At 46.4% G+C, this 27,337-nt stretch overlaps 1 protein-coding gene across 1 annotated transcript in view; it reads right to left on the bottom strand.

Annotated features, from left to right (window-relative positions):
* Positions 1-26,496, bottom strand: part of LOC115382200 (protein NLRC3-like) — an 85,212-nt gene extending 58,716 nt beyond the window's left edge. The window contains exon 1 of the mRNA XM_030083895.1: positions 26,389-26,496. The gene's annotated coding sequence lies outside the window, so the exon portion shown is untranslated. The remainder of the gene's footprint in view (positions 1-26,388) is intronic.
* Positions 26,497-27,337: the final 841 nt, after the last annotated feature.

Here is a 27,337-nt window from a genome sequence, read left to right on the forward strand (position 1 = left end):
GCCACTCGCCTTAACACCAGACGTAGTGAATCCAGGGCTGCATCAAAGGAGTTGCCATGAACCAAGAGGTCATCAAGGTACACTAGGCACTTTTGGCGAGGGATACCAGCCAGCACTTTGTCCATAAGCCTCTCAAACGTGGCTGGGGCATTACAGAGACCGAAACTTAGGACTTTAAATTGCCACAATCCCCTGGCTGTGCAGAAAGCAGTTGTGGGTTTGGACTCTGCAGACAATGGCACCTGCCAGTACCCACTCCGGAGGTCCAGAGATGAGAACCATGAGGACCCAGACACCAGGTCTAGGGATTCATCAATCCTGGGGAGGGGGTAAGAGTCCTTTTTAGTGACTTTATTCAGTGGCCTGTAATCCACACAGAACCGCATCCTGGAACTTTTCTTCTTGGGCACCATGACCACTGCAGAGGCCCATGGACTGTCTGAGGGTTCCACTATTCCTGCCCTCAGCATCTCATCTAGCTCTCTGTCTGCAGCGTCTTGGTGCGCCAGTGGGAGGCGTCGTGGGCGCACTTTCACCGGCTGGGCATCACCAGTGTCAATCTCGTGCTGCACCAGGTGTGTTAGGCCCACTTCACTGTCATTGAGGGCAAAAATGTCCTTAAACTCGAGCAGCACCTGCCACAAAGTCTCTCTCTGTAGATCGCTCAGTCCCTCACTGTTCTTGGACCAAATGTCCTGTAATGCAGAAAGCCTCTCCTCCTCTGTTGTTGGCTGGTGTTGGGAAAGTTCAGGAGGGTTGCCGTGCATCAACGGGGGCTGGACAGGGGGAAGTTGTGGGTCAGAGCTGTCCACATTGTGTGTTTCGGACTGCCGTGTGTGGTCTGGAGCTACAGCAGCTACTGTCGTGGCTGGGGGGTTTGTGCGTGTTGGAGGGGGGGTTAGCTGCACACTGTGCCCTCCAGGGAGAATGAGCAAACCCCTGCCTAGGTCCAGCGTACCACCAATGGCCTGAAGAAAGTCCAGCCCGAGGATGCATGGGTCTTGCACCTCAGCCACCCACGCCGCAAAAGACACAGCGAGGCTTCCCACAGTAAACAGAAACTCCCCTCTGCCTTTTATTGGAGCCAGGTCACCAGTCACTGTCTTCAGCTGAACAGAGGTTGGTTCTACTGTGAGCCCCACCGGGATGATGTCAGGACGCACCAAGGTTGCATTCGACCCCGTGTCCAGTAGGGCTGTACATCCAACTCCTGCCACTGTCACAGGGATGTGACAGAAGCTCCCAACCTGTGTCCAACCAACAGCTATTTCGGTCAGAATTGATGGTGATGGTGCCAGGCAGTGGGTGTCTGCTTCACGGGCCCGCGTTCCACCACCTACACGGGCCCCTGGTCGTTTCCCTGCAGAGGTGCAAATTTGGGGCACTGCCTGAGGAGGTGACCCAGCTGGTTACATCCCCAACAAAGCTTGGAGCGGCGTCGTGGCTGCATGTCCCGAAAAGGGGTGAGTGACTGGGGAGGGTTTACTATACTGCATCCTGTATGTCTGCTGGTCCCTTCACGCCTGTCGTCATTGCTACTCTCACCACTGGCATGTCATCACACCTTGCAGCCTCGTTGTTCACCATTTCCCTCTCCACAGCCAGCTCTAGCGCCTCACTGAGAGTGGATGGGTGAGCTAACTGTGTCTGTATGCGCAGCTCTTTGGGACTGAGGGCCTGTATGAACTGGTCTCTGGCAAGCTCTTTCCTCACTGACGGTGGCATGTCAGCATAGGCTTGGCCGCACAAACATTCAATGTCGTTAGCAAGAATGCGAAGGGGCTCACCAGGTTGTCTGCGTCTACTGTTGAACTCTGTGCGCAGCAGCGCGGGCTGATTGAACTGTCCAAAGCGCCTCTGAAGAGCTCCAGTCAACGCACCATAATCCATCCGCTCCTCGGGGCTCAGCAGCAGGAGGCAGTCGGCCGCTTCATCGGTGAGACACAGAGCCAGCTGCAGCGCTTTATGCTTCTCTGACCAGCCAGCAGCCACGGCCAACAGTTCAAACTGAGCCTTGAAAACCTCCCACGCTGTCTTGCCGGAGAACTTAGGTGTTTTTATGGTCCCCGGTGCCTCCGGACCAAGGGCGCCGCCATCTTTGTTTACATCACGTGACTTGCAACATGCCGTTCCGGATCCATCATGGCCGTGCAGAGCGTGCGAAGCTTCCTCGCGGCGTCTAGCGTGTCCCGGGGAAAATCCGGCTTCAGCCGCAAGCAGCATAGCAGTCTTTCTGACAGTGGACGTAGGTGGGCGCGATTCTGCATCAGTCTGGCCGCTCCATTTTAATCCTGGTGGACATACCTGGCTGCTGTGCGCGCTGTCCGGTGGCTGGCCGCTCACCCCAGTGTCGGCTGCTCGAGCTAGCCTGTAGCATCGTGCGTTGGTCCGTCATTTTCGACCGCTTCTGACACCAGTGTAACGTTCTGCAATCTGCGAAGCACCAGACGTCTCCAGGTCGTTCCACACGGTTCTTTTTATTGCACTTAGGCAAAACAAACAACAACACAGGGCTACTGTTGCGGCCGTAACCCACGCCGATCTCTCAAAACTAACTCTTTTCAACAGTCCATGAACAACAGCAAAAGGCTCGCTTCAGTCACCTCTCTAATCCTAGAGTGCCACCCTCAGGAAAAATGGTGCAACAGCACATTTAACTAATACTGACTCAAGAGTCATTACAATACAATATTCTTTTGTGGATGCACTGATTTATGTAGGTTTAGTTCATGAAACTGGATTTATTCCTCCCAGCATCCTTTGTTCCATTTCGTTACCTGAAAAAATTGCAATAACAGCCTTGATATTTCCCATGAAATTTAGATCCAAAATCAAGCGGCAGACATCCGTATACGGCTAGCAGATGGGGCATCGATAACGCCGCTCCTAAAATGGCTTTAATCATCCAAAAACTCATTAGTTTCACCAATATTTCATCACGGTCCGCTCACTCCACGACAGCCCAGTGATGTGAGATAAATGTTGTAGTGGTTTTGTTGACCTCTGAACTGAAAGCTTTGTTTACGGCTGCCGCGCGCACGCGCAGTACGGCTCTGGCCAGCCATTCTTCTCTTTGCCTCTGCGCTCGCCTTTCGATGAGCTCTTCATCTGTATACTCTGGCTTAAAACTGTAAGGACACCCTTCACATTCAAAGTTCTCGTCCACAACATCTTCATCCGACAGATATTCTTCCATTTTACACTAAACTGGAAGAAGAAAGTTGTGTATCCTCCGGTAGCCCCTGAAACAATGAGCCTGTCAAAGTAGCCTCACACAGTCTTTTCCAGCTGGTGAAGCTTCCTCTTCCAGGTCCTTGATGCCATGGGTTACCTCTTTTTCAAGATGAGCATGAAGAAGTCTAACATCATCTGTAAATGGCAAGAGCTTGGGAGCATTGAATTTGGCCTCCCTGAGGTCCCTCCGGTCATGACCTGACACATACACGCCCCAGTGACTTTCATAAATTGTGGTAAATGCACGGTACCGGTCTGCTTCGGCATGATCCATGATCTGCAGTGCTTCAGCTCTCAAGTACTTTGCCACATTGTTCAATCCAATACCCAATTTACTATTAGGACTCGGAATTTCTGACCTTGATGTTGTTTCATCAAAACTGACGACATGACGAGCAACCTTAATGGTCTCCTTGACATTTTCAGGGCTTACTAAGTCTTGGATGGTCTTCATAGTTGTTATCTCTCTTGCTGCCTTTATCATCAGACTCCTCAGCTGTTGTGTGACATTCTTCTTATTGCCAAATGTGTCAGTACCACTTTCCATGACTTTGTTCAATATATGGCAGCCAAAACTCCTGATTGCTGGATCGGTTTTCACAATATCAGTGATATCATCATGACGCATGCTCTTGGTCAGATCGTTAAACATTCCAGGCATGCCTGAAGGTGAAGGCTGTTCAACAGAGCAGGTGGCCAGCACTCGAGTTTTAGACAGCGTTTTCGATGCTCCTTCCTCAGATGGTGTTTTCTGAGGTGTTTCCACAATAGCTTTCTGGAAAAAAGGCCAAGGCAGTGCGCACAGTGCAGATATTCTTTCTCGGAACTATGTGCTCTGGGTCACTTCTTTGCGATGAGGCTACCGTGTCCACTCTTGAGTACAGATTGCATGATGCTGAAAGTTGCCACTGCTTCTAAGAAAATTCAAATGACTTTTTCTTTCCTTTGAACCCTTGTTGTAACTTAAAGTCTTGGCAATTTTGGCCACACTACTGTGATGACGCTCCAGATGGTCTTGCACATTTAGTTACTGATTTTTCACAAACTTGGCAGTACTAGTACTGTTTTTTTGTCACATATCCGGGCCCCATCTGACTTTATGGAGACTTCAGAAACAGACACAGGACAAGGTAGTGGTGTCTCACCTTCTTTCTAACCAGGAGGACTTTTAGATGTGGCAGGGATGCTGCTGCTTCTTATTTTCCGTGAACCCGGGGCTCTGCTATCTGATGACATTGCATCACCTTTCTTCGGGGTCCTCTTTATTTTTTTCCTCTGTGTGAAGAATTCTTCACTTCCACTCAAATCATCTGTGCTGTCCTCATACTCATCTTTCGTTGGTTTGTATTCGTTTCCCATATCTACACTGGAGGAGTCCCATTCTGATTCATCACCCAACTGATCCACTGCGGCATCTGACTCCAACTCGTCTGAAGAACAGCCCACTGCTGACTCCTCTTGCTTTTCAACAGTTTTCTGCTGGCGCTGTCCTGTAGTCTTCTGTTGTCAGTGCCTGCTCAGCTGTTTTGTTGTCTTCGCTTTTCTGTAGGGGGTAAAACAAAGACAGAGAAACTTCTGAGTGAAAGTTCTCCTTCAGCCAAGTCACAGTATGTGATTTGTCAGAGCATGTGAAGACCTCACGGTGAGTTCTAAACAACTACCACAGCGCAGAACTAAGCATTATTATTTTGAACCTGTTCTGGTCTCACCTTGTCACAGGGGTCTCGGCAGGATGAGACACCTTCCACAGCAGCTGGAGGAGTGATGCGAGCAGAGTCTGTAGGCTGTACCATGGGAACAGCAGACTTTTCCACCAAAGCACTGTCAGGGGAAGTTGTCAGCAGACACTCTGTGAGCGTCTGTAAAATAAAACGCAAAAACGTGTTCTCCAATTGAAAGGGGGTGTGCCCTGAGCCATAAAGTCTTAAAGCTATGGGGCTTTAAGATCAGAAGGCCAAATGCTCGCTTGATCTTGATTTTCAGTGTGAGTACAGAGTGTGAAAGCAGGGCCTCATCATCCTTCTGACTTTTTGGGTTTTGAGCAGGAGGTGTCAGAAAAGTTACCACAGGGAGAACTGGCTCGTGGCGGCCAAGCGTTCATAGCGACGTCACTTTTTGATCCTCGGATGTCTGCTCTTCCTATCATTGTGAAGCAGAATTCACGAAGCACTGGATTGTTCTCTCACTAATGGGGAACGTGAGCTGGGTTTAGGCCGTCGGGAGACAGGTTAGACTGTCATGAGACATGTTAGTTTTATCCTACTGATGATGTGTTGTTGCAATTACTAATTTGGCCACAAATTAGTAATTTGTGCACACGATTTAGTGTTTCGTGGCCACAATGTAATTTTTTTTTACCATGTCATGTCCGGGGCTCCATACATTGGAGCACAATAACACGACAGAGAAAATATCTCTGTCTCTATGAATCTCTATGAAAAATTTCAATCTGGTTTCCGCCCCTCCCATCGTACAGAGACTGCACTCATCAGAGTTACAAACGACCTGATGATGGCCTCTGAGTCTGGTTCCACTTCTCTTCTCATCCTCCTCGACCTCTCTGCTGCGTTTGATACAGTTGACCACAACATCCTCCTTCACCGTCTCCAGCATTACATCGGTCTCACTGGTCCTGCCCTGCACTGGCTTCACTCCTACTTCACTGATAGGACGGAGTACGTGGCTCTGGGGGAGGCAAAATCCAGACCACACACCGTCACCTGTGGGGTCCCCCAGGGCTCCGTACTCGGTCCTTCCCTCTTTACCATATACATGCTTCCCCTTGGTCATGTCGACAGCAAGCATGGAATAAACTTCCATTGCTATGCTGACGACACACAACTCTACATCAAATTTCATCCAACAGCTCTCCTGCCCCCTCTGTCTCCCCCCTTAGCTCCTGCCTGGAGGATGTAGGGGCGTGGATGAGTCAGAACTTCCTGCAGCTTAATGGCTCAAAAACAGAAGCCATTCAAACTGGTACTCCTCGTCAACTCCGCTCCTCTCCTCTTACCTCTGTTTCATTCCTTGGTCACACCATTCCCTCTCTCCCTCCGTTATAAACCTTGGGGTCAAGTTTAACCCCCACCTCTCTTTTGACAATCATGTCGCCTCCATTTGCAAAACCTCCTTCTTCCACCTTCGTAACATTTCCAGACTCCGTTCCTCCCTCTCCCTCCCCGCTGCAGAGAAGCTTGTCCACGCCTTTGTTTCCTCCAGGCTGGACTACTGTAACACACTCCTCTTCTGGATCTCTGGCAGGAGCCTGCAAAAGCTCCAGTACGTACAGAACAGTGCTGCCAGACTCCTGATGGGGGGGGGGGGGGGGGGACATGAGCACATCACTCCCATCCTTCACACTGTCCACTGGCTTCTCATTCAGGCCCGTATAGAGTACAAGATCCTCCTGCACACCCATCACTGTCTGCACGGTGCCGCCCCCACCTACCTCACTGAACTGCTCACACCACACACCTCTGCCCGGACCCGGTCAGGCCAACTGCATCGTCTGGTTCAGCCCAGGACACGGCTCAAAACCATGGGGGACCGGGCCTTTGAAGCCGCAGCTCCCCGTCTGTGGAACACTCTCCCAGACCACCTTCGGGCCCCACAGACGGTGGGCGCTTTTAAAAAAGGACTGAAGACCTTCCTCTTCAGAAAGGCTTACCAGCGATAATGTTTCTTAAAGTTTGCTGTACTGTAATGTTTTTACCCTGCGCTTGTTTTTAACCCTGTGCCTATTGTAGCACTTTGAGATTTCATTGCAAATGTAAAGTGCGTCAAAAATAAAATCTATTATTATTATTATTATTATTATTATTATTATTATTATTATTATTATTATTATTAAAATTGAAACTGTCTGTTACTTGTCAATGATTTGTCTTTATTACTTCATGATAAAACATTTCAAGCAAACCCACAATGATGCTGTTGCAGCAAAACAAAACGGAACTAAAACAAATAGAATCTTTTCTGAAGACACTTCCAGTGTGTGTACACTTTTGCTACAGTTCAATCTGTGAGGAGGAGCATCGCGCACTAGTGCTTCACCCACTGGCACAATCTCAGATATTAACATTTCAGTGGAATACTGTGAATTTTCTGAACTTTAAATTCATACACTGCTGTTGGACTTTCTTTGACTTTCAAGTTATTTGAAAAATTTAAATCAGTTCAATTTCTGGTTTTTGAGCATAACAGAGAGTGAGACTGTCCTGCCCTTGAGCATTCCTAAATATTGGTTCAAATTCCACATCTGTGAATGGTTTTGAATGTGAAATTGTTAACAATTAAAATACATGTTTCAACTAAGATAAAACTTTTTTTCATATAATTGGTGAGTTTTGCATTGATTACAAGTTCACAAATTGTGCAATTAATCATGAGAACTACAGTCTGATTTGCAATTAATTACTTCAAAAAGATAACTGATTCACACCAATGAAATTGAGCAAATTTACTATCGTTATTGAGGCTAATAATTTTAACAGTCTTAAAAAATGCACCTGTTTGATGCTTTATGTAATGATTTAGACCATTTTCAAAAATGTTGTCATATTAGTATTCAGGCTGTATTTAGCAACTGTCACAAATTTAGTGGCTTTAACAATTTCACTTGTTAATTGATTTATATATAACAATTTAAAATAGTTTTAATCTTTCACTTCTTCACCCTTGTCCTGTTAGCTTCTAGCCTATTAGCATTTTCCTGTTAGCCTCTTGGCTGTCAGCCTTTATCCTGTTAGCTTCGAGCCTATTAGCATTTTCCTGTTAGCCTCTTGGCTGTTAGCCTTTATCCTGTCAGCTTCTAGCCTGTTAACTTTAGAATATTGTCCAGAAAGTGAGAGTGAGGATGTGTTTCCAAAGTGTTTGAGGCTCCGTCAGTGAGCCCTGCTGAACTCCACTAATATGCTCTGTGCCTCTGATTGGTGCTGACAGGACTGCTGTCAGAGACAGAGACGTCCTTCCTACAGAGGACACAGACTCACTGAAGAACCAGGGGACCAGAATCCAAATCCAGCATAGAGATGATCAGTCAATGTGGTTTGAAGGTGAAATCCCGGGACTCCTGAAAACTGGATTTGCTTTTCCACCGACCGGGAGCCACGAAGGTGGAGGTGGAGCCACGTCATTGCGTCATTGCAGAACATCAGTACGTCACTGTGGGCGTAGCTGTTCACATGCAAACCACAACAACAATGGAGGACTCCCATAATTCATGGTGAGCTATCAAAGCCTCCTCCAGCTGTTAGCCACGCCCACCCTTGTCTCACCAGCGACGACGTTTGAGAAAGAAGGTAAATATCAGACGTTTAATTGCTCTATAGTGAACGTGTTACAGTTAGCCTCGCTGCTAACGAGTACGCTAGTGTCAGTCATGTCGCGGTTAAACAAATTCAGTAAATATATGATGATGTCTGTGTTTCTCTTTCTAGATTATCTTCAGGACTGAACTGCAGATCTCCTGCTGCCTGGTTCCACCATCACGCTGCCGCTGGACACATTTCAGCAGCAGCAGTTTGTGCTAAACTTCCGTGTGGCGGACTTATTTCAATACTTCTGTGATCTGATGGAGGATTTTAATCTTTCTGGTGACTGATGTTTAGAGTGTGACCGAAGGTTCTGCATTCTGTTTGCAGAACAGAGGGATAATGTCATTGTTGTTCTGTCTCCTTTGCTGTTGTTACCATAAAAACACCAAAGATAAATAATATTTATACAAAGGGAAAGCAGTCCAGTCTCTTCATGGTGTTTTCCAGTAACACCGACGTGAGCTCCTCCTGCTGGCTGCTCCAGTTGCTGCAGGTCTGAATGCTCCACCGGACCGCCATCAGAACCGCGCTCGTTTTGCTGAACAAAAGCACAGAAACAAGAACAGCTTTTAATAAATACTCTCTACATTCATAAACAAACCAATAAATGTTGTACTCTGCGGTCATGAGTTGGTACTGTAAACAAATCTTACCGGTCTTGTCTGGTCTGGTCTGGTCTGGTCTGGTCTGGTCTGGTCTGGTCTGGTCTGGTCTGGTCTGGTCTGGGAGGACGCCGATCCATACATCCTGAGGGACGGAACCGGTCACCTGCAGGACGGTCCCGGCAAACTGCTGATCAGTTTCAAAGTTTGGATCATTTCTAGCTTCCATATTCACAGCAGGCTAACACCTCGGTGCTTTATGAATAAAACTTACCAGGATACAGAGTCATTCAGGAGCTGCTTCACCTCCCCTTGGATCCCAATTTGGGTCTGCGCTGCCCCGCCAAGTTTCTCCTGAACTTCTGCTGCAGACCACAGCACCAGGAGGCCCCGGGTCTCCTCCTCAGACCACCGCTTATTCTTGATATCCATTTCTTGGCTAAATTAAACTAAATTAAATGCTGCTCCACTGCCACTTTCTAATTAAAAAAAAAAAAAAAAAAACGGCGACTCCGTGTTTTGCCGGAGGAGACGTAACCCCGCCCCCCAGGGCTTGATGTAGTGGATACGTGGCCGGGGCCTGATCTGGCCCAGCACAGAAGAGGTGCCTGAAAAAGCTCCCATTTTTTGGAGCCGGAGCTGGCCTTCAGTCGGTGGAAACACAAAAACCGGTTCAAAGTGAGGCCCTGTCCCCAATTTGGCACGGGAACTGGTTTGGTGGAAAAGGGGCTTTTTACAGCCCACGACCTCTAAAGTCATGCAGACAGTCCTCGCCTTCACAGCCATGCTAGCCAGGAGACCTCAACCTCAACCTCCATGTGCAGTCCTGAGGTTCTCCAGCAGGCTGTTCCACATACGAGGGCCATGGTGGCTCAAAGCTGCCTCATCGTGAGCTTGAGTTCTGGTTTTTGGCATGGATAATTAGCCGCTGATGGAGCACCTCAGGGTCCGCGAGGGTACATATGGTAAAAGCAGATCTGATAAATAAGAGGGTGCAAGGCTGTTGAGACATTTAAAAACACCTAAACTAATCTTCAGCTGTTGCTTCAGCACCATGGACAGCACCATGTGTCCTGAAAATAACTGCGTATGTCCATTTATGACTGTTTGTGTGTGTCCATATATGTATGTCCATTTATATGTATGTGTTTGTGTGCAAGTGTAAGTGTGTGTGTGTGTGTGTGTGTGTGTGTGTGTGTGTGTGTGTGTGTGTGTGTGTGTGTTTATATTTGAGTTTTTTGCGTGCATGAGGCTTAAACAGTACCCAGTAACTGTATTTGGTTGTTGTTCAGCACCGTGGACAGCACCATGGTTCCTGTCCAGACGTGTGTGCAGCAGCCCTTGGATTAACCACGCAAGAGCTCTGTCTGATGCCACGGGGCTTTATTTATTCATCAAGATGAACTACTTACGACGCAGTGAAACAGTTTTCAAAACATCTGTATAAACAAAATAATAATTAGATCAACATTTCACAGAGTAGTCAAATCATTAGAACAGTCAAACATTTCAAAAACATAAATGTTCACGACACATTCCTCCCTGCGCTTTCCAAGGAATGCAAACCTGATCCGAGCCTGTCTGACAGCTGCAGTTTCTTTCATTTGATAAACATTTAGATAAACAGTAAAGTCACATCATGGCCTGTTGAACTCTTTCTTCTCTTACAGAGAAAAAAACCTGCTGCCCATCACCTGTGTCTTTCCAATAATCATTTCTGATCATCATGCCCCACCTAGTGGTCAAACATGAAACTGAGATTAAAGCTCCAACAGCAAGTGTTTTATTCATTTTCATGACTATTTACATTGTAAATTCTCACTGAAGGCATCCAACCTATGAATGCACACATTTTGGATTTACATAGTAGTCAAAAGGTTTGTCATCAACATAAGAATGACAGCTGGTTAGGTGTAATACAGGATTTTCTATTTGCTTTGAGTTCCGGGTGGATCATCTAAATAACTGGTGGGTCTGTTTGTCAATCATTCTGCTGAGCTGCTTTCGTCAGGCCGTTGTGTGCTTGCTCTGAATCATGTTCTACGTATTGCGCATGTGCATTTAGAGTGTTTATGTAGCCGGTGAGCTTCTGAGCTAGTGCTTACCGATGGCAAGTCTGACATCATGAAACTGGAATTGTTTCGGAAAATAAGCTTTATGAGCGAGGCCGATCGCAGAAACTGTGAACAGAGCCGTGCACGCCCGGAGAAGATGAGTCGCGCTCGCACCCTTCCGCCATTGATAGGCGTTTCCTGGGAGAAGCAGCAGAGCACTGCGGATGGTCTGGCGCATGCGCGTTTTTCAAAAAGCGAGTAACAGACGTTTGGCCTCGTCTTTTCGGGAAAATCCTGTATTACACCTTTAATATACATGCCCCGGCGTTTTGTCCTCCCCTGGGAAAACGTGACATGCGACGTCACTCCCAAATGCAAGAGAAACATTTTCTCTTAGAAATTCACTTATTGTAAGTGAGATGAGGTGTGAGGCGCAGTTCTTTAGGTTGATCCAGCATTCAAGATGAGTGTCGGTACGAACACAGGAGGAGGAGGAGGAGGAGGTTTGGCTCTTCAGATGCGTGTTTATTAGGTGATGCCCGTAACCACAAATCTGTTCTGGAATAAATCATAATAAGAAACAGATCAGCTCCAGTCTCTGTAGTTTTCACCTTTCAGTCACATATATCATTTTGCATCTGTCATGTCCCAATACAAGGCCCCAATACAAAGAAAATCTCTTCGAATGAAGAATAAACATATAGGCAAATAAACACCACCCGCCCGAATGCGCGGGTGTGGAAAACAAGCGCTCCCACCAATGCGGAAGTTTAACTTACACCACCCACCACTCGCTGTGTGGCTGGTTAAACCAAGCGCTCCCACCAGCGCAAACGCTATCGATTGACCAATTAAGGAAATTAAACAGGGATGAAACTACCGGATGACACACAGGCACGACTTGGTAGCGGCAGGAATGAACATCTTTCTGTAATGAGGGGGCCCAGCACGGCACGGAAAGAACACACGGATCACAGCTGATGGGGACAAACGCATGCTGCGGATGAATGATACTCACTTTGGTCATTTACTGTGGATCCGAGGCATCAACCACAACACGCACATCCGTAAGGTGAAGCAGGAAAGGTGGAGGTGATACAGACTCGTAGGCAAAGGATTTAAGGTGACTGAAGGGAGGGGGATCCGCGAGTCCAAACGCTCCCGCTGAACATTCAAGTGCCACAGCTGATGACCTGCCGTCATTTCCGGCCACCAGAACCAACCCGGACACTCCCTAACCCAGCCTTTTATACACTTATACATATATTATGAGGTAATAACAAAATAGTCACGCACAGTCACTTAGGAAACTAACTTTAATCAGATTACTGGTTTGGAAAAATGAACGCGTTAGGTTACTGAAAGAAAGTAGTCAGATTAAAGTAACGCGTTAATTAGTAGCACGTTAGTGACAACACTGGTGGTCATTGTCACGGAGGTGAGCCTTGCTTTTCTTTCCTTGCTGCCTCTTGCTGGCCTTCAGGGTGGCTTGTCATGTGGTTGAGTGGTCAGCAGACCTCGGTCAAAATGGAAAACCCAGTATGGAGAGATTGAATAATGCAATGTGAAGCGTCTTTGAGTGTCCTGAAAAGCGCTGTATAAAACCAATGCATTATTATTATTATTATTAAAAGTTAAGCTGTTACACTCATTCCTTTCATTGAACCGAGTTGCTCTGTCATTTTTCGGTTTTAGTGTTTATTATTAGTGATAATAATAAAACCAGTAAAGTGTGGTTTTAGTTTGGGAAAATGTTTGTCTCTGTCCGGTGTTGTCAAACATTGCATGACCTTCCTTTCTTTTATCTCCTGGAAGTGAAATTCCCCTTGTGTCATATTTTTTTCAATGTCATCAACATGTCAGCATTGAACATTTCAAGAAATCTTTGAAGGAGCTACTTTATTACAGACCCCTCCCACCTTCTGATGGGCGTCTCCTCCTTCCTGCTGTCAGAGACAGAGACCAGCCTTCTTACAGATCACACAGACTCATTGAAGTCGAGACTGAAAATCCAGCATAGAGAGGATCAGTGAATGTGGTGTTGAAGGTGTAGAGGTGGATCAGAGAGTCAGAGGAGACTCTGAAGAAGGACAGAGAGCCAGCAGGACAGTCCACATACACTGCTACTCTACCAGACCAGGAGGAGAAGAAGGAGGATTTGGGCAACAATGTTGTTTTGTTATTGTGAAAGACAGCAGAATAGCAGAACAGCTCCCAGGACTGATCATTATGTCCAAACATGCTGTCAATGAGTCGTTTCCGACTGATTCCCCTGTAGCTCACTGATACAGAATTAGTCTTCACCAGTCTACTCCACTCGACCTCCCAGTAACATCGACCACTCAGAACATTTTTACACAGTAGCTGACCACCCCAGTCACCAAATCTGTCTGGGTGATCAGGATATGGCTGCGGTTCCTGCACATATGTCATCGTCCTGTTGTTGTTGGACAGTTTGACTTTTCTGCTCATTGAGTTTTCATCCAGTTCAAGTTGAATGAAATCTGATGGAGAGAAAAAGAGAAAAGTCCTGATCAGAAACACGTGACGGATTTGTTGTTTGTGGACTTCCTGATTGAGAGGAAGTTTGATGAGGACACTTTTTGACAGGCTTTTCTTGTCCAACTTACACTTCCTCAGACCAGGTTTGAGCCACTGCTGTCCACCAGGGTCCACCCTGCAGGAAGAAAGACAGTCAGAAGGGTTTTCCAACATGAAGAGAGAAATTGAGATATATCCTGTGTTTCCTCTTAAAGGTTCAAACTTTGCTCCAAACCTGAAAGTCTTTCTGCTGCTTTGAGTCAGTGTGATGAAGATGAAACCTGTTGGAATTTTTCTGTTCCTCTCCTCCTAAATGCAGTTGGGAAATGTACTTTTAAAGGATCCTTGACACTTCTTGACCTTTCATTGAAAAATTCAGTTGGAGGTTTAAAGACAGGTGTTAACAATAAATCTTCACATTTCACTCTCACAGATCATCTGGTGGAAGAACACCAGTCGAGGGCATTTCTCCCCTAATGTCCAGTTCCCTGAAGGCAGACCATGTCCTCTCAAACAGATGATCAGCTCCATTCATTCATGCAGTCAATCTTTATCTAGGTCAAACTTTCTGCATTCCCTGGTCCCATAGTGTAACAATGGGTGGTTTGTCTCTTTTCCACTGTTTTAAACTGCATATCCTCACCACAAACACAAGTTTGCCACAGATTCTGAAGTCAGATCTCCTCAGAGATCATGTTTTTGAAGGCAGGTCTAATTTGAAAAGACTTGAATCCTTTGGGACTTTAAGAGAGAACATTTGACCCAATTCCTGTGCTACGTTGCTGGAAATCAAAGGAACACTTCCAGAAACTTTGAATGAATGTCCCTATATTCTGTTTCCATTGAATGCAAAGAACAGAGGTCTGGTTCTCCTTCTTTTTAAGGACACATGGTGCTATGTGGGCTCTATGCAGTATCTTACATTGTCTCTCTGTATCAGCCTCAGATTTGGTTTATATCCACATATTGAACCTCATGTGTTAAAAACTGACAGAGTGTCCAGGACTGAGACTTCAGGGTTTGAAAGAAAAAGTGAAATGTCATCAGCATACAACAATATCTTCTGTCGTCTTGCCTTAAGTGACACCGTGAATATCCTGACTATTCCTGATAAATTTTCCCAGTGTCTCTGAGGTGAGGACTAAAAGGAGGAGGACGTGAGGCGTCCCTGCATTGTCCCTTGACAGGAAGGGGGAAGAGAACATAAAATTGGTCAAGACACAAACCTCTTGAGAATGATAAGTGAGTTTCTGTTTTGGTTTTTTTTGTTTTTTTAAACCATCTTCTCTCCACATCCGAACCTGTCCACGACATCCCAACAAACTCCCACTTAACTATAATCACACATCTTTCCCATGTCTAATGATAAAGCTAGCATCCAGTGTTAGAACAGTGAGGAATACTCATTTAGGAGTCTTTTCACCTGACAGGAATAAAACCTCCTCCTGATAAATCCTGTCTGATCATCAACTGGAGACATTCTGAAGAACATGTCAGTCTCCAGGATGAGCTCCTGTTGTGAGTTCATACCTGAGAGTCTCCAGTTTGCAGTGTGGATCCTCCACAGCAGCAGACAGTAGTTTGACTCCTGAGTCTCCTGGATGGTTGTAGCTCAGGTCCAGCTCTGTCAGATGGGAGGACTTGGATCTCACAGCTGAGGACTGAGAGCTGAGAACTGAGGACAGAGCTCCACAGCTTCTCTCTGACAGACCACAGTAGCTTAACCTGCAGAAGAACCAACAATGAAAACCAGATCAATGTTTGTCCTGGACACATCTCTATATTTTATTTCATGCAGTACGAACAGAGCTTTGTAGGAGGCTTTGACCACTGGCAGCAGGTTCAGAAGAGCCTCCTCTGAAGCAGAGTATTTCTTCATGTCAAACTCCTTCAGATCTTCTTCTGATGACAGTAAGATGAAGACCAGAGCTGACCACTGAGCAGGAGACAGACTGTCTGTGGACAGACATCCTGATCTCAGGTACCGTTGTATCTGCTCCACCAGAGAACCATCATTCAGTTCATTCAGACAGTGGAACAGATTGATGCTTCTCTCTGCAGACAGACTCTCACTCAGCTTCTTCTTGATGTACTGGACTGTTTCCTGATTGGTCTGTGAGCTACTTCCTGTCTGTGTCAGCAGACCTCGAAGGAGACTCTGATTGGTCTCCAGTGAAAGACCCAGGAGGAAGCGGAGGAACAAGTCCAGGTGTCCATTTGGACTCTTCAAGGCCTCATCCACAGCTCTCTGATGGAGATGGTGGAGATCTGGTGTTGTCTTCATCTCTTTGGGCATCCAGGATGTTTCCTGTTTTCCATCCAGCAGGTTGATTCCTGACTTGATGAAGGTCTGATGGACATGAAGAGCAGCCAGAAACTCCTGAAGGCTCAGATGGATGAAGCAGAACACACTGTTGAGGAGGCCTTCCTCCTTTTTCAAGATCTTTGTGAACATTCCTGAGTACACTGAGGCTGCTTCAAGATCGATGCCACACTCTGTCAGGTCGGACGGATCAAAGATCAGGTTTCCTTTCTGCAGTTGATCCAAAGTCAGTTACCCCAGAGACTCTATCATCTCCCTGCTCTCTGGAGTCCTGGGTTCATGTGAGGCAGGTTTGTTATCATACTTGACACTGTTCAATTTGACCTGGGTCACCAGGTGGCGGATGTACATCTCAGTCAGGGTCTTGGGCAGCTCTCCTCCCTCTCTCTTCTCCAACTCTTCCTCCAGAACTGTAGCAGTGATCCAGCAGAAGACCGGGATGTGGCACATGATGTGGAGGCTTCGGGATTTCTTGATGTGGGAGATGATCCTGCTGGCCTGCTCCTTGTCTCTGAAACTATTCTTTAAGTACTTCTCCTTCTGTAAGTCGTTAAACCCTCGGACCTCTGTCACCCTGTCCACACAGTCAGCAGGGATCTGATTGGCTGCTGCAGGTCGTGTGGTGATCCAGATTCGAGCAGAGTGAAGCAGTTTCCCCCTGATGAGGTTTATCAGCAGAACATCCACTGAGGTGGGCTCTGTAACTTTATTCGGGAATTTGGTCTGGTGGAAGTCCAGAGGGAGTCGATATTCATCCAGAACATCAAAGATGAAGATCACCTGGAATTCTTCAAAGCTGCAGATTCCTACTTCTTCAGTTTCATTGAAGAAGTGATGAACAAGTTCCACCAAGCTGAACTTCTTCTCCTTCACTACATTCAGCTCTCTGAAGGTGAATGGAAATATGAAGTGGACGTCCTGGTTGTCTTTGTCTTCAGCCCAGTCCAGAGTGAACTTCTGTGTCAGGACTGTTTTCCCAATGCCAGCCACTCCCTTTGTCAGCACCGTTCTGATTGGTTTAGACCTTCCAGGTGAGTCTTTAAAGATGTTGTCTAGTGTGGTAATTGTTTCCTCTGTGTCTGGTTCCCTTGATGCATTTTCAATCTGTATGACCTCATGTTCCTGATTGACCCCTGCAGTCCCTCCCACTGTGATGTGGAGCGCTGTGTAGATCTCGTTCAGGACGGTGGACTCTCCTTGCTCAGGGATTCCCTCAAACACATACTGGAACTCGTTCTTCAGTTTGGACTTGATTTTTTCCTGACACTTCTTAGATATCGCTGACAGAAGAACTTTTTGAGATCCATCTTTCCCCAATTAATTTTTTGAGCGAAAAAAAAAAAAACATAAAAAACATTTAGGCTCATATTCAAACTGCTCAAAAATAAATTAGGTTTAACACACATATGTCCTATACATTTCACCAGGAACTGGAAGTTCTTAGCTTTGACATTTGGTTTGTATAATCAGAAGCGATTAACTCAAACTAGGTGGTCCTCTGGAAGTGATAAAAAGTCAAGAATCATTTTCTCATGTGTTTGTTTTCTCTTCAGCTCATTGGACTGTGAATTTCAGACTGGGTGCAAAATGTCATGCAGATAAACTGATCTTCAACACTAACACCAGAGACATTTGATGTTTTGTGTCAGAGAAGGACTGTAAGGTCATGTGTTACTTTTACCAAATAAAAAACCATGGAAATGAAAAGATCAATGTAGTAGCAGAGGACAGTTTGTCATTATTGTCATTTTACCTGTCATGATTCATCTCTGTTGTTTCACATTAGGTACATGTAAGTTATAACATCAAGTTTTCATGTTTCCAGGACTTACCTTCAGGTTCTGAGATGTCTTTGTCGTGCTTCTCCCATATACCCATTATCTTCATTTTCTTGCAAACCACTTTAGTGACTTCAAGAGTATGATTGCTGTAGGTTTGGAGCATCACATTCACTGTGTTAATCCTGTCCAATCCCTCCAGTTTACTCTTTGGGATATGTGGAAACCTTCCAAGAACCCCATCATGCCACAAATATCGCTGGAACTTTTCAAAGTCCTCACGTTCCAACTCCTCCAGAATTCCCAGGAGGACTTTTTCAGTTTTGCTCATCTTTGTCCTTGTGAAGAGTCTGATTTATCTCACGAAACCTTCACTGTGTTCATCGACTTCCTGGAAACACCACGATGAGGTGCTGATACGCTTTAATGCAGGTGAGATGTTTGACTCTGAAAAACACAAAACAAGAATCCTCATGAGCTCCTTCTCAATCGTTCGCTTGTTTCAGGTTCAAGTTTATCAAAGACAATGTCTGATTTTATTTGGGTACGACGACCACAGATTTTATGATATATTCTTGACAACTTGGAGTGCAGAGCAGGAATCAGAGACCATGAGTCAGTGACCATGTCAGGACCCTCTGGGCCCCGCCCCCTGGCTGGGTCCCATCCTGTTCTGTGTCCATGTGTGTCATCAGCCCCACCTGTTGTCTACCTCACCTCATGTTTCCATCGACCAATGGTCTTTCCCCGTGTGCTCATTACCCTCATGTGCTGGCTCTGTGTCTCCCCTTTATTAACCTTTCTCAGCTCTTGTGTGGTTGCTGGTTCATCTGGCTTCCTTTGTGTTTCCCCGGTCACCTTGCTTTGTTTCCTTGTGTGCTCATGTCATGCAGCCTTCTGGAACTCTGCTTTGGGTTTCCACGCCTCTAAACTTCAGGAAACCCTTCACTACTCCATCCTCATGTGGTCTGAGTTTGGGTCCATCTTCTGGGTGTGACAGACCAAGAGTCAGAGACCAGGACTCAGGGACCAGGAGTCAGGGACCAGGAGTCAGGGACGAGGAGTCAGAGACCAGGAGTCAGAGACCAGGAGTCAGGGACCAGAAGTCAGCGACCAGGAGTCAGGTACCAGGAGTCAGAGACCAAGAGTCAGGGACCAGGGATCAGCAGCAGGGGCAGAATTAATGTTCGTCATGCAGGAAACCAAGGTTTGGTACCCAGCTTGGACATATGATTGTTTATTTTTTTTTGGCAAGACATGTATTAATGAATTTATGTTGTGATTGACACATATTATTGGAGCCAGACTCAAGAGGAAATGAAGCCATCCCAGAGCTCATCCCGCTTCTGTCCACTCTGGGATTTTTGCCACAGACTTTAACAGCAAACCATCTTTTGCGATCTCTCCTCTGAGCATTAACTGTGGTGGTTACCTTCATCCCAGACAGATCTCATCTTTTCCTGGTGTGGTGGTGGGCAGGGTTTTGGCTCAACTGTGGGGTGGGGTGGCGGCATTGGCTCAGGGAGTTACTCTGGAGAGAAGCAATGATGGACAGCTGTTTCTCATGATTGCTGATTGTCTCTCTCCCTCTGTCCCTCAGTTGTGGCCGGAATTAAAAAGGCCAGAGCTCCAGTGAAGGAGGCAGCAGAGCAGAGCAAAGTCTGGAAAGCTGCTGGCTGAAGAACATTCCCTTGGGGAGAATGGGGAGAGACAACAATGGCCTGTGTTTCATCTGTGCTGGCGAACTCAGGTCACATTGGTGCCCAACACACCAGCAGGGGACGTCAGAGACGCAGTGGATGCAGCCTGTGGAGGTGCTGGCAAGAATGATGGCAGACGTAGCCAGGATACAGCAGGAACAGCCTGCTATGAACCAGGGATTCCTGAAGTCAGTGTTGGTACAGACCAAGAAGCAGGTACAAGCAGGAGAGCAGGGTAGCCTGGGGTTCAGCGACAGACACACACTGCCCCGCCCCCCACTAACGCCGGCCTCGTACTGCTTTCTCCTCCGAGTGTTCTTCCCAACCCACTGGGGGGTCCTCAGAGGAAAGGACAGGAGTATTGGAGGTGCAGACAGACCAACCATCATTGCCCCAACTGTCCCCTCAAGATCGATCTACCTACCTACCTACCTCTCTCCCTACCTACCTAAATACCTCCTTCCCTACCTACCTCCCTACCTACCTACGTACGTCCCTCCCTCCCGACCTCCCTACCTACCTACCTACCTACCTACCTACCTACCTACCTCCCTACCTACCTCCCTCCCTCCCTACCTACCTACCTACCTACCTACCTACGTACGTCCCTCCTTCCCGACCTCCCTACCTACCTACCTCCCTCCCTCCCTACCTCCCTATCTCCCTACCTACCTACGTACGTCCCTCCCTCCCGACCTCCCTACCTACCTACCTCCCTCCCTACCTACCTACCTACCTACCTCCCTACCTCCCTACCTACCTCCCTCCCTCCCTACCTACCTACCTACCTACCTACCTCCCTCCCTACCTACCTACCTCCCTACCTACCGACCTCCCTCCCTACCTCCCTTCCTCCCTACCTACCTCCCTACCTACCTACCTACCTACCTCCCTCCCTACCTACCTCCCTACCTCCCTACCTACCTCCCTCCCTACCTACCTCCCTACCTACCTACCTACCTACCTACCTACCTACCTCCCTACCTCCCTACCTACCTCCCTCCCTCCCTACCTACCTACCTACCTACGTACGTCCCTCCCTCCCGACCTCCCTACCTACCTACCTCCCTCCCTCCCTACCTCCCTATCTCCCTACCTACCTACGTACGTCCCTCCCTCCCGACCTACCTCCCTCCCTACCTACCTCCCTACCTACCTACCTACCTACCTACCTACCTACCTACCTCCCTACCTACCTACCTACCTACCTCCCTCCCTACCTACCTCCCTACCTCCCTACCTACCTCCCTCCCTACCTACCTCCCTACCTACCTACCTACCTACCTACCTACCTACCTACCTACCTCCCTACCTCCCTACCTACCTCCCTCCCTCCCTACCTACCTACCTACCTACCTACCTACCTACGTACGTCCCTCCCTCCCGACCTCCCTACCTACCTACCTCCCTCCCTCCCTACCTCCCTATCTCCCTACCTACCTACGTACGTCCCTCCCTCCCGACCTCCCTACCTACCTACCTCCCTCCCTACCTACCTGCCTACCTACCTACCTCCCTACCTCCCTACCTACCTCCCTCCCTCCCTACCTACCTACCTACCTACCTACCTCCCTCCCTACCTACCTACCTCCCTACCTACCGACCTCCCTCCCTACCTCCCTCCCTCCCTACCTACCTCCCTACCTACCTACCTACCTCCCCACCTACACTGTAAACAACTGTCCTGTAAAATAACAGTAAAATACTGGCAGCAGTGGTTCCAGCATTTTACTGTTAATTTTACGGTTGGCCTACTGTTATATACTTCACAGTATATTACCGTAATAATACTAACAGTAATGTGCTGTAATTCAGCACATGAATTACAGGACATTACTGTTTTTTATTGATTTTTACAGTAGACTGCTGGCAGAAGGTTTCCAGTATATTACCGTTTTTATACAGCTTGCTTACTGTAAACTTAATATACATTTTATTACTGTTAAGTATTAAAACACTGTAAATCTTCACCATAATCCCAAGCAAAATACTATAAGTTATTTTTGTAAAAATAACATATGATTAGAATTAGCAGATAAGCAAATGTAACATGATATTCTGTACAAAATGCTGAATGAGTCAGTTAACTTAAATGCAGTAGTAAATTAATCTATGGAAAAGAAGAGACCTGAAAGTATCTTATCAATATTTATTTGAAACATTTATTAACATTTCATTTATTAACATTTTAAACATTTTTTTAAATATAAAAAGAAGGCTCCAAGTCCTCCAAAAATAGAACATAATAATCATAAACAACATTTTTTCTGCAGTGCTACACAACTTAAATAGCCACATTTTTGCAGTAAAAAGGAGAACACATCACAAAAACACAAACAAAAAAAGAACATGGGAAATGAGGCTGCACTGATGTGCAGTGCTTAGGTGACGAGGTCTCACTAACTTAGCCGACATGAAATCCCACTCCAAGTCCATTAGGTTCTTCAGAAGAGTGGACACATGGTGGTTAACAGTAGTGGACTTCTTCTGAACGACTCTCCCTGTCCTGTCTTGCCCTGGTTTGCCTTGGTCCTTTTTTCCGGGTTTATCCCGATGAAGCCCCTGAAAAACACGATAGTCACAAATGTTGGCTGAGGCCCTCACACAAGATATGACGCTCAAGGCTGATCATCCAGCGTCCAGCACTCACACACTCTGTTCCACCTGAAATGTGAAGTTATTATTTCAGAAAGAACATGTATAAATTTCTCTACTTCAAGAAGCTGACATACTGATAAAAAAGTAGCTCTACTAAATGTAGTCTTTTAATGTTAGCTGCCATTCATTCATGTGATGCACAGAAACATAGGAAACACTCCAAAACCCCCCAAAATAGAAGTACAGTGATGTTTCTAGCTGCTAACCAAACACAACACAAAACAGAAAAAAATATGGCTAACTTAACTGAAGTGTTCATAAAGTCATCCTTACCAACAAAATGATGATAGTGTTGGACCTCTGACAATGTGGTCAGAAGGCAGCAGTATGGATGGTCGTCTCAACATGCTGTGGTGGCGAAGAGACGGGATACACATGTTGAGCTGATTCACTCCACAGAGGAAGGTTTATTCTTCACAGAAATCAGGTGCCAAATCAATCAAAACATCATCTTCAGTCCCATTTCTTTCATATTGATCATAACATAATTTTCTTAACAATCTGAATTTATCACATCCCATTATTTCTAAAGAAGGATTATTTTAACAAAATAACAAAGATCATGAACTTGTTTCTCTGACTATTATGCACACAAACCAATTCACTTAAACCAAATACCATGAACTGTGCCTATTTATTTTCTATATGCATACTGATTATCACATAGAACACAGATTACACAAGGCTGAACAAAGTATGCGTTTCTTCCTGATGGTGCCTTAAAATAATATTTCTCTCATATTTACTCTCACCTCCAATATGGTATTTCTAATCTGGTATCCACCACACAGTTTTACAATAGCAATATCATAGTGTAAGAACCGTTTCCAGAAGATGCAAAGTAAATACCATTTGATAATCTCAGCTGTTTCTTTTCAGATCACACATGCAACTCAGCTCCGCTAGCATTAGCATAGATTAGCAGTGCCTTCTCTGCTGCTTTCCCTCATGAGTCTCTTCATAGATCACCTCGATTGCAACCGCATGTGATCTCCTCAATAAACAACATTTTCAGCCATTGATGTCTGCTTTTTATATTCATTTTAAAGCACTTTACACTAACCTGTGGTGGAGAAGAGACAGGACACGCGCGAGCTGACTTAACTCCATCTAGGAAGGTTTATTCTTCTTCTGCGGCCTCCTCTACTCCATACCACCAGAGCCACGCGCCTCCCAGCGGCTGGATGTGGAATCGCAGTGTTTACTGAGATTATTGTGCATAGAAAATAACTCAACTTAAAACAGAATAAAGGGATGTCTGTTTTTTCTATCCTTTATCTTTTTGAGCCTGTACAATAGCAAGTTACTGAACATTACTGCTGTACTTTCCTGCAAGCTTACTGATAACTTTGTTTGAGGTTTATTTATTTCTAAGTTTATTGCAATAGAAGTACCCTTTAGAAAGCAAACGTCACCAGAAAAGATAAAAGGTATTTCAACTTACATTTTATACGATGATAGAGGATTCTATCCAACAGTAAATCCAAAAGAAAAGAGTCCAGAAATGACTTCCCAGCATGCACCTCTTGACACATAGCTACTGTAATTTCACCGTTTATTCAGACATTACTCCCAGAATGCAATGCTGTTAATGGTATCTTACAGTATTTTATGTAAAACAGTAAAGTGCCCAGAAATATTGCCCAGAATGCATTGTTTTAAACACTATATTGCTGTTTTCAGGAGAAACAGTATGCTACTGTCAGAATTTGACCATATTCTTACAGCATTTCGTTACAGTGTACCTACCGACCTACCCACCTCCCTACCTACATCCCAACACCATCATCCCACAGACACTGGTGCAGAAGCTTTCCTTCCTTGGGCTGAGATCCACACTGGGGAACTGGGTCCTGGACTTCCTGACCAACAGACCTCAGACCGTCAGGATCCATAACACCATCTCCTCCTCCATCAGCCTCAGCACCGGCTCCACACAAGGCTGTGTGCTGAGACCCCTTCTGTTCACTCTGCTGACATACGACTGCTCGGCGACACACTCCGGCTGTCACATTGTGAAGTTTGCAGACGACGCAGCAGTAGTGGGATGCATCTCCGACAACCATGACTCCAATTACAGAAAGGAGGTGGAGCACCTGGTGCAGTGGTGTGGAGACAACAACCTCTGCATCACTGTGAAGAAGACCAAGGAGATGGTGTTGGACAAAGGACAAGCGCCCCCTCTCTCCCCTGCACATTGGCGAAGCAGCCGTGGAGACGGTGTCCAGCTACAGGTACCTGGGTGTGCACATATCCAGTGACCTCACCTGGAGGACAAACACCTCCTGTCTGGTGAGGAAAGCCCACCAGCAATTCTAATTCCTCAGGAAGCTGCGGAAGTCTGGGCTGGGGAGCCCGGTCCTGAAAAGCTTCTACCGTTGTGCGGTGGAGAGCGTCCTCAGCACCTGCATCACCATGTGGCATGGCAGCTGCACTGCCACTGAGAAGAAGACTCTGCAGAGGGTGGTGAAGGCTGCAACAAAGAACTGTTGGGAGCAGCTTGCCCACCATCTCGGACCTCTACTCTTCACGTTGCAGAGGGAGGGCTCGCCGCATCCTCAAAGACACCACTCATCCAGCACACAGCCTGTTTCAGTCCCTTCCCTCAGGAAGGCGGCTGAGGAGCATACAGAGCAGAACCACCAGACTCAGAAACAGCTTCTTTCCTGAAGCTGTTAGACTGCTGAACTCCAGTCGTGCTCTGTAGGCTCCTACTCCGCACCAGAGAGACACTGCTATTACTGAGCACTGAACACTTTGCACACCAGGTTACTGCTCTTGTAACACTGTCTGCAAATACTTTTTATGATTATTTATTTATTGATTTTTTTAATCTGTATTATCATTAGTATCCTTTGAGTTAGTCCTAGAGTTAGACTTCTGACCCGGGACCTGAGTATCCCCTTTTTGTGCCACAAACATGTTAATGTGAACTGGTATGACAATAAAGTTTTCTTGAATCTTGAATCTACCCACCTACCTACCTTCCTACCTCCCGCCCTGCCTACGTACCTACCTACCTACCTATCTACCTTCCTACCTCCCTCCCTACCTACGTACCTACCTCCCTACCTCCCTGCCTACATCCCAACCTCCCACCGACCTACCTACCTACCTACCTACCTACCTACCTACCTACCTACCTACCTACCTACCAGCCTACATCCCTACCTCCCACCTACCTACCTACCTCCCTACCTACCTACCTCCCTGCCTACATCCCGACCTCCCACCTACCTTCCTACCTACCTACCGACCTACCTACCTCCCACTCTACATACCGACCTCCCTTGTTGAAATTCAGTTGGTGACTTTGAAAATGTCTGGAGGCAGACTGAAAGAATTCAGGGAAAAGCATGAGAGAGCTAACTGGGATGTGGCTGCCTCTCCTGAACGCAAACTGCCTTCAAAGTTTGACACTTCTATTGTCACCAGTACATTGCGGGAAAACAACGGCTGTCAAAAGGAACAGTGTTTTAAAAGCTCTATGGCTCTGTGTTCTGGACAGACAGATGTCAGAGTTCAACCATGGACCTAAAGAGGACACACAAGGAGTCATGAGAGCACAGGTCTCTTTTGCACCTGGATCTGCCACTTTTGGTGCCAAAAACATTTGAAAGCCTCTCTGTGACTTCAATGGGATTAAATAGCTGATTCTGAACATACTGTATTCACTCACCTCATCAGAAGGAAAACGGATCGGGACTGCCAACTCTGATGAAAATACTGGATCGCTGCCTGTCAGATATTTCTCGTAATATCGAGAGTCTGATGACGGCCATTATAATGCTCCCTTTAACCTCTGTCAGCATCAAGAGACTTTTCTCTGGTTTTATTGCATATATTCTATCCAGCCTGCCTGTAATGACTGTGGTTATGTAAGGAAGTTCAGTTCCTCTGGTAACAGAGGAACTAAACTTCTTCTTTGCTGCTCTGGTTGAAGAGCAGCAAAACAAAACAGCTTCATCACGTAGCCTATCGGCCATATCTCTCTTGTTCTCTCCCTCTTTTACTGCTTCAGGTCTGAACAGTGAAATTTAACAGACTATAGGTCTCTGCTCTATATCCTCTCATCGGTGTAGATATTTAAACATCAGTGACGTTCTGGCTCCACCACTGGTGTGTGTGTGTGTGTGTGTGTGTGTGTGTGTGTGTGTGTGTGTGTGTGTGTGTGTGTCCATACCTTTGAAGGACTGAAGGATTTTCAGGTCAAAATGAGTTGAATTCTGGTCTCAATATGAAGTGAAAAGGTGAAAAAGAAGAAAGGAGCAGTCAGCAGTTTGAAATGAGAGGATGAATGTTTCTCAGCTTCTTTCCTTCATGAGGAAATGTTTTCTCCCCCTTCAGAGAAATCAGGTGTCCTGCAGAGCGCTGGAGGAAGGAGGGCTGAGAGGGGAACCAGGGCGGGACTTCCTGTGTCTGTGGTCTGCTCAACAACAGTCGCCGTGACCTGAACGTGCACTCACTTCTGCTTCTCAGCACAAACCACAGCAGACCAACACACACACAGTTCGCACAGCTTCAGCTCTCTCAGCTCAGCCTCTGCACTGATCAATGAAACTATCTGTTGATGACGATAATACTGTATAAAGGAGTAAATATGTGTGATTATCACTTGGGAATGAAAAGCTGATCTGATCTAATCTGATTTGAATTAATCTGATCTGATCCCATCTGATTTGATGAAAACCTCATAAATCCTCATCCTCGTCCTCATAACAACAGTGAAGGTTGGACGACTGTCAGATCATTTCTTCTTCTCAGTTGCTTCATGAATCGTCATCCGTTACCTGAATCCCTCCTTCAGTCTTCAGGCCAGAAACTCCTGAAAGTCCCACAGACACAAATGAAAACCCTGGAGACCGATCCTGTCAGGTTGCTGGTTTAAAACCCTGGAGACCCATCCTGTCAGGTTGTTGGTTTAAAACCCTGGAGACCCATCCTGACAGGTTGTTGGTTTAAACCCCTGGAGACCGATCCTGTCAGGTTGTTGGTTTAAAACCCTGGAGACCGATCCTGTCAGGTTGTTGGTTTAAAACCCTGGAGACCCATCCTGTCAGGTTGTTGGTTTAAAACCCTGGAGACCGATCCTGTCAGGTTGTTGGTTTAAAACCCTGGAGACCGATCCTGTC

The sequence above is a fragment of the Salarias fasciatus genome, chromosome 23 (assembly GCF_902148845.1).
Source record: "Salarias fasciatus chromosome 23, fSalaFa1.1, whole genome shotgun sequence".
Classification (NCBI taxonomy): Eukaryota; Metazoa; Chordata; class Actinopteri; order Blenniiformes; family Blenniidae; genus Salarias; species Salarias fasciatus.